Source organism: Periophthalmus magnuspinnatus, chromosome 8, assembly GCF_009829125.3.
Source record: "Periophthalmus magnuspinnatus isolate fPerMag1 chromosome 8, fPerMag1.2.pri, whole genome shotgun sequence".
NCBI lineage: Eukaryota > Metazoa > Chordata > Actinopteri > Gobiiformes > Gobiidae > Periophthalmus > Periophthalmus magnuspinnatus.
The window spans coordinates 15,701,198-15,710,269 of record NC_047133.1 but is presented as its reverse complement, the minus strand read 5'-3'; positions in this window follow the sequence as shown (position 1 = coordinate 15,710,269).

The window sequence follows — 9,072 nt, the reverse complement described above, 5'->3', positions numbered from 1 at the left end:
GGTCCAGTTTTGCTCAAATTCTCTTATTCTCTATAGTAGTTGTGGGTCCCCATACCAGTGCTAGCGGACAAAAGCATAAATTTAAGAATAGCGCTATTAAAAGCCATAATTATGCATGTATTGAATATCTCCATTCACCAAGGCATGTTTTTACAGTGGATTGTGGATCTGGCCATATCCAGTTTTGGAGGAAAACTTGCTTTGGATGTGAATATCATGATATTAGTAAGTTTTATGCTGTGACTAGTGTATAATTAAAAGAGACAGTAAATGGACAGATAATTATTGGCATATTTTCTTGTCTTTTACAGATCCATAATGAATGACTCAATTTCTGAAATAGTGGCATTTTTAAGAAGGCGTCAGGTCTCAGAAAATCACTGGTGAAATGTCCATGTTCCTTTAGAGTTTGAAAGATGTCCATCCAAAACTGAATGCATTGTTTACGCAGGACTCCCCACCAAGACTCTATTCGTTGATTGGCGGTGCTGCATCCATAGATGAAGCTTTGATCTCCAGCAAATGTATCGGTGTGGTTTCTGCGCAAGAACCGTTGCATGTCTTGGGCATGTGAATTCTCTGTACCTGGATCCGCCCGGAGCCTTTGCGGACACCCCCCAACTCGAGTGACTGTGTTGATATAGTAATCCGCAATTACTTTCGGATCGCTGTTAGTAATGTATACCTCCATCCACATAATGTGTCGACTAAAGCCATCAATACAGCCATTTATGCAGATGCCATACGGCTTCAGTTTATCATATGAATCCAAATGCCACAATGCGTTTGGCCCTTACGCTGTACTGTCTTTGCCGAAGACGCCGCCTTCTTCGCAACTCTACCCCATTTGGATCCAATATTTTCAGTAAAATTCGAATTGTTTCTTGAGAAACAACAAATCCCCTCTGTATAGCTCTACGGTGTAACCACCGATACCCCTGCAGCCGACCACTTCCAGCCAGTTCCTCTTCCACAAAAGTAGCAATTTCTTCCAAATCTGTATAGTTCCTCCGACGAAACAAACTCAAACGCTTGCAGTGTCGCTTCAAAGTACTTAGACTGATGATAGTGCGGTGATGGTGGGCTAAAAGACACAGTATTTCATCGTGCGTAAACCCCAGTTGAAAGTATAGCTGAACAAAATGCTCTAAATTCTCCATAACGCATAACGCATTGGTCACTCATTCACGCACAGCAGCCTGTACTCTCATAAAAATACGACTTTTTTTCTCGTAATACTACGACATTCCATCTCCGTCTGTTTCAAAATGTTTTACTGGGATTATCCTCCATTAATGTTTTTGTATCAGTGGCACTAGTTTCATTATTATCGTTTATCGCAAAATCTCTGGACTAATATAATGGGCTTCAAAATGAGTTACATCTGCAAAGTGACAGTATCAACACGTTACCTGCCTCACCGTCATCTTCAGATATCTTCCTGTGGTGTCGTGGTACAGGTGATATGGCCCCACCTGCTCCCATTGATCATCCACGTCACTGCATATCTCATGTGTTGGAGTAGATACTGTGTGTTCTGTATACATTCCTTTATATGGCCAGATGAATTCAACCCAGCCTCCAGAGCAGCCCGGCACATCTACAATTTCTGCAAAGACTGAAGAGAATAACATTAAGTGGAGTTTGCACCAGTATCTGTGAACCAACTGAATCCCAGGTCCTAATATACATCCTAACCGTCTAAAGAACACATAATACATTCTTGGCTCTTATTCCCCTTATTCCTTTAACATGAACGACTGGAGCAGGATTTTTTTTTTTTTTTTAAAGAACCAAATCTTTTTGTTTCAAATTTTTAGATTAACATTGAACCAACACAAGAATCAGCACAGAAGCAAAGCGAACAATATAAGTGAGACGTTTCTGCACAAAAAAAAAACATTTTGACATCATAGTAACAGTTTAATTAGATGCATAATTCCAAACACACACTCTCACTATAAACCATTTTAAACACATCTGAGTCTTGGTCTTTTCTCTCTATGAATAGTTTGTAGGTTACGTTGGCTTCTCTCATATAAATGAATTGCAAAAGAGCCAGTCTTTTGAATGGATCAAAAGGATTCAAATCCCATGAAAGAGCCAAAAGTTCCATCACTACTTTGTACATGCTTTTCGCCACCTCACGATAAGTATTTCACATTTTCTAAGTTAAAATAACTTTAACTTTAACTGCATTTAGACTATAAACTATTCTGTTACCAATGGAGCTTCCTCTGCTGTCAGGAATGGGAGAGAACAATCAGAAAGTAAAGTAACCAGCTGAAGTCCTTTTCTTCTGTGAATGCTATGTTTATAGAGCCACGTGTTTGTTGTGAACACAGTTTGACTGTAGAATAAGTTTGGTGATGGTTTATGGGCTTAAAAAGTATAGGAGAAGTACCAGAGTACAGTATTAACTGTAGGCAAAATGCAAAAGGAGCATTGAGGTGCAGAGAAGATGACTTTGCATTAATTGATTAATGAAACAAGTGTAAATGAAGTGAAATACAACTCCAGGTTTTGATGAGGGGACAATAGTATAACATGGACAAAACTGCAAAAAGTTAATTTTGCATAATATGTGTTTAAAGTGCAAAGGAAGCTAAATACAACTCCAGGTATGTTTTTGATTAGGAAACAACAATATACCTGGTAAAAAAGTGCTTTTAGAGGCTTCAACAAGCAAGTTCATTACAAATGTAGGGCGTTATTACTGTTGTTATTATTATTAAAAGGCTATAAAAAGTCAATTTTGCATAATATGTGTTCTTTAACAAAGCTATTACTATGGATAAAATTGTGTAAAATGTCCTTAAATTTGGGAACATGGTGTAATATTTCTACCTTGAAGTAGTATTTTCTGCCGTGACACCCTGTGGTCTTCGCTCAGTGATTGGTTGCCGCACCAGTAGACCCCCTTGTCCAGTGCCCTCACATCACTGATGGTGTACTTCGCATAAGGGGCATAGAGTGTGTCACAGGTGTAGTTCATCTCTTTACAGATAAAGCCATACACATCATTACAGGAAATGGTGATATGAGCTGAAATCAAGCTAGTTTGTTTGTAGTCTTCATCACAGAAATCAGGGTCTGTAGAAACATGGGAAAACTTAATGAGGGGCACAGTAAAGTTGAAAGAAGCTTCAAAAGATTTAGAACTGTGGCTATGTTCACACTGCAGGGTATGTGGCCCAATTCATATTTCTTGTTTGTATTTGATTTTTTTATGTATTTGTTCACATTACAACAAAAATGAGATTGCTATCTAACCTCGAAGTGACCCACATGCAGACACCAGAAAACAACATCAACATCAACATGGCCTCTATTCGACTCAATCCTGGTGCATTTGTGGCTATTTCAGGTTCTTTCAAGTGATTTCACAAAGAAGGAAGAGGCCAAAGATTTTGTGATATGAGACATAGACTTTTTTTAATAACTTTCGGATGAGCAGGAGAACATTTGCCTACATATGTGTGTATTTATTTATGACGTGTATGTTGCATGAGCATTCAGACTGCAGTCATATGAAATACATATTGGATTTATGACACATACAAATGCAGTCTGGGTCAGATTTGAAAAAAAGCTGTTTACACTGACATGAAAAAATCAAATACAGATCACATATGAGAAAAAAAGTCTGATATGTCCTGCAGTGTGAATGTAGCTTAAGTAGTTTCAATGCATGTGTATAGAAGTTGACTGAGGGAGTGTGCGGATCTATTAAAGTATCTGAATAGGGTATTGCTAGTTTAGAGCTGTCTTAAGTTGGATTAGTGGCCACTCATTGGTACTACAACGAAAAATTCCCTCCTGCCCAGAAAGGACTTCACAAACTGCTCGTGTTCGACTGATAGGGCACCTACAACTTTCACAACGGTCAAATTTTGTGGCAATTTTTACCTATTTTCAGATCATAAACTTTTTCTCAGCTCAAAATCCGTGTGTTTTTAATCATTTGCTTCAGCTACACTGGTAAAGCGTGCACGTGAACGCGCATGTGAGCGATATGAACGAGCCCTATTGTCATGAACGGGCAGCAGGTTTAGAACAGTGGTCCCCAACCTTTTTATCACCGCGGACCGCTTGAAAATTTTACCGTGGACCGGGGGGGTGTTTTACTCATTTTGCTAATTTGTGGGTTAAAAACCCCTTCGAATTCCGGGTCATTTTGGTGAAATTGCCTTTGTTCTGACCTCTCCAAATTAAAATAATCACCATTATTGAACCCTCAGTAGTAACTGCACTAGTTTGTGGTCTTTGTAAAGGTAAGACCCTATAATTTTACCCACAGGTGTCAGAATCACTGTATTATTATTATTTATTTTTTATTATTTTATTTGTCTTGGGCAAATAGACATCTTTTCTCTTGCATAGCCTAGGCAGCCACAATCGATGTCAATCAACATGATACAAGAGACAAGGAAAAATAAACAAAAACAGACAGCAAAACACACACCAAAAAAAAAAAGAGTATCTCCGATTGCCCAAAAAGGAGTGGGAAGAAGAAAACTTATTTAATCCCACCCCCTCTGCTATTATTTCTTAACTTTAGCATACTTGGACAGCAAAATACAACAATGGTAATGGACAACAATACCAACAATGGTAACGGACAACAAATACCAACAATGGTAATGGACAACAATACCAACAATGGTAAAGAAATGGCAGATACAAGCCAGCATTACAAGATTACTGAAATTATATTAGGACTCTTCCTCTAGATACTGCGACCAGATCATATTTTTATATCGATGCTTGAACGTACTGATACTATGGCATTGCTTGTATATCCAGACTGTTCCAAAGTTTAACACCACATACCGATACACAGAAACTTTTTCGAGTAGTTCTAACTTTAGGCAATTTGAATTTCTCATATTCTCTAAGATTGTATGTTCTCTCTTTGGCTGTAAACAAAACTTGCAGCTTACTCGGTAACACGTTTATGGAAGCTTTAAATAGTATAGTTAATGTAACATATTTTACAAGATCAGGAATTTTTAGGAGCTTTGAATATATGAATAAAGCATGTGTGTGCTCCAAGTATCCGACTTTATGGATGATTCGCAAAGCACGTTTCTGTAATACAACTAGTGGATTAAGTGTAGATTGGTAAGTATTCCCCCACACTTCAACACAATAAGTGAGGTATGGGAGTACTAAGGAACAGTATAAAGTACGTAGGGCATTTTGATCAAGGTAGTTTTTTGCTTTATTTATTATTGCGAGGCTTTTTGAGATTTTGCTTTTTATTTGTCTAATATGGGCTTTCCATGATAATTTATTGTCTATTATAACACCCAAAAATTTTATCTCATTTACACTTTCAATTTGAACATCATCAATCAGGATTGGTAGCTCTGTATTAATTTTTGAATTTCCAAAAAGCATAACTTTTGTCTTCTTTAAATTAAGCGATAATTTGTTGCAATCCATCCACTTTTTTATTTGATCAAGTTCCTTGTTTACAGTACAAATGAGTTCATTGTAATTTGGACTACTGTAAAATATGTTAGTATCATCCGCAAATAAGATAAGTTTTAATGACGGGGATACATTAAAGATATCATTTATGTATATATTAAACAGTTTTGGCCCCAAAACGGAGCCCTGGGGAACTCCACAAGCAATACCAAGCATATCAGAAGTGTGCACTCCCATTTGTACAAATTGTTCTCTCTTTGTGAGATACGTTCGTAACCAGTTACCGGCTAGTCCTCTGATCCCATATCGTTCAAGCTTTTTTAGTAAAATATCATGATTGATGGTATTGAAAGCTTTTTTCAGGTCTATGAAGATACCAATAGCATATTGTTTTTGGTCCAATGCATTTATGATTTCCTCTGTTGCATCAATGATTGCCATTGAAGTTGTTCTTTTTGCTCTAAACCCGTATTGTCTCTCGTTGATAATTTGATGCTTATCTAAAAATGTTTCGAGACGTGAATTAAACAGTTTTTCAAGAATTTTTGAAAACTGTGGTAGTAAAGAGATTGGTCTGTAATTCGTAAAGCAGTGTTTGTTGTCACTTTTGAATATTGGAATTACTTTTGCGGTTTTCATTTTTTGGGGGAACTGACCTGACTGAAATGATAAGTTGCAGATATGCGTCAGAGGTTTTGCTATGTTGTCTATTACCTTTTTTATTAATGCCATATCAATATCATGACAATCTCTGGATGTCTTACCTTTATACTTGAGAACAATGCTTGTCACCTCCTGAACATTTGTTGCAGATAAAAACATAGAATGTGGATTTTGATCAATACTTATCCTACACTGACAAGCTTTATTATCATGAATTTTTGCAGCCAGCTGTGAACCCACGTTAATAAAGACTGTAAGTTTGTAAGTTTGTAAGTAAGTTTGTCTGCTGAGAATTTATACACTTTGCTGAGAATTTATACACTTTGGAACACACATAAAAATAAAAAAAATAAAAATTCTCATCCTCACCAAATATTTTTTGTGAAAATGAAGGTGTAGAAAGCTGCAGTAAGTAGCACAAAAATACACTATATCTCAAATGACAAGATTGTTGACCACTTACATTTCAAATTTGAGGTCAATACCTATAAAAATGAGAGTTTTACAATCATTTTATCATGAGTAAGTCCAGGCCTCTCCAAACATATCTGAATGAAGACATTTGGAGAACGTTTGGAAAAAGTGCAATAACTTTTGAATGTTTCAACCCACAGACATCAGTGAGGCTCTACAGAAAACTCACACTGAGATGAATCTGCTGCTCTATTACTGTACATTTATATATCATATCAAAACACAATATAAAATGTATATTTGTATATAAAATACAGTCAAAACAAGTGCTATGGGTCAAAATAAATATATATTTACAAACCACACACTGCAAACAGTGAACAAACACACACTGGAAACTGAGAACACACTGTACATGATTGTACAGTGAGACAGTCATTCTGCAACAGTGGCTCAGTGGTTAGAGCTTTGGTCCAGCAACCCGAAGGTCATTGTGTCCTTAGGCAAGACACTTCACCCAAGTGGTGTGTGCGTGATGATTGGTGGTGGTCGGGGGGCGCAGATTGGCATTAGCTAATGCTAATGATTACACATGATACACATTTGACCCACAATTAAGTTAATAGCAGAATAAACCACGCTTACCGCTCAGGAACAGCACCCAGTCCATCAAATCATAAGGTCCTCTGCTCCTGAGTCCACCATGAGATCTTCACGAACCGCTCCGGGTCCAGATGCCTCTAGTTTAACTTGTACAAACATCCACAGTGTCCTCGGTCGCGCACTTCCTTTGTTTTGTCCGTTTCGTCATGTTTAAAACGCAAAACTGCTGCGTAAAATTACGCAATACGCGCGCGTAAAATTACGCGCGGATCTTTATATCCAGTCTCGTCTTTTCACGCCCGCGGGCCGTCGGAACGTTAAGTGGTTAAGTTGTCGGCGCTCAAGTGACGGAAATGTAACCGAGAGAATCCGGTCATTTTTCAAAATAAAGAGTACAGTAGATTCCACATTGTGATTTACATTCACAATATTAGTATAAGTCAAGTTTCTACGCTGCTTTTTGGAAAAACACGTCGAATAAGCACGAGATGGGAAAACTACGGAACTTTTGGGCCGACGACAGTGACACCTTCACTCACATCACCTCCAGCCTGGCGCACCACGCGGTCAAAAACAACCGCTCAAGGCTCAACTCCAACACGCCCCAAGATCCTCACGGGGCTGACGGGGCTCTGTGCTCCACGGGGCTGACGGGGCTCTGTGCTCCACGGGGCTGAGGGGCTCTGTGCTCCACGGGGCTGACGGGGCTCTGTGCTCCACGGGGCTGAGGGGCTCTGTGCTCCACGGGGCTGACGGGGCTCTGTGCTCCACGGGGCTGAGGGGCTCTGTGCTCCGGTGCCACAGGTCTGTGCGGGTTGGTCCGCGGTGCGCACGGCTCATCTGTGGCTTGTTCTGCAGGCACGTCCCTCGTCTTCCACCAGCCATAAAACACTAGTGGGCGTCTCACAGGTGTGCTGAAAGCGCAATGTGAAAGGCTTAGCTTATAAAAAAGGAACGCGCGAATTTAAAATGCAAGTCCAACAAATTCTACAAATAAATAAATGCGCTTCAAAATAAAATCATAAAATTACGCCGTATTACACAACCATTAGCCAATTATTTAAGGCGCAAAAATATTCTCAAACAAACGCAGGGCGATTACGTCCAAAGACGCGCGCGTTCTGACGTAGGCGCGCGCTGCGCTCTTGTTGCCAAGTGCATCTTGTTGCCAAGTGCATCAAAACAAATCAAGATCAAAAACCTGCATTTGTGCGCTTCATTCGAGGATTTCTTGAGAAAGGAGACCAAACCTCAGGACATTTTCACCCAGACTTGTACTGACCACCCCCTGACTCGGACAACGAGACCTCTCTGAGGACTTCAAGACTTTTCTTAGACCTACAGACTTTTCTGAGGACCAGAGACGAGGTTTGACTGTTTCCCTGTTAATGTTAGTCCCTATGGGATTAATTTATTACCTATGACCTTATTACTCAAAAAAACAACCACTACTTAAGACAAAATGTCTTTTATCAAAGTCTATATCATGTTTTTGGTAAGTTTACTTACATGAGTTCAAACAAAACCAGTAAACCTGCAGCAGGTCACAGAGCACTGAGCTCTACTAGAGCCTAATAGTGACTATTGTCAGCGTATACAAGGAGAAAAGCCATCAAACATGTACTTTTAAGCTTCCGAACACTGTTAGGCCCAGGAAATGTGGCTTTTTTTTCTCATTTTATTAAGGATATAAAATATTTTAAACGTGTAGATTAATTTTCTGAGACTCTTAACACATTCAGTAGCCTACAAAGTTTTGTCATGTTCATGTTGCACAGCTGGTACTCAAACACGTTAGTCCAAAGTCAGTTTTGGAGCTGCCATTGTCAAAGTGAGAGTATGAACATGTCACTTTATACAATGAAATAGTCTAAAACAAAACCAGTGTGCTGGAGTGGGCAGACGAGAGGACTTCATGGCTCGTCTTAAGTGTCACATTAAACCGTGTAAAGAGGC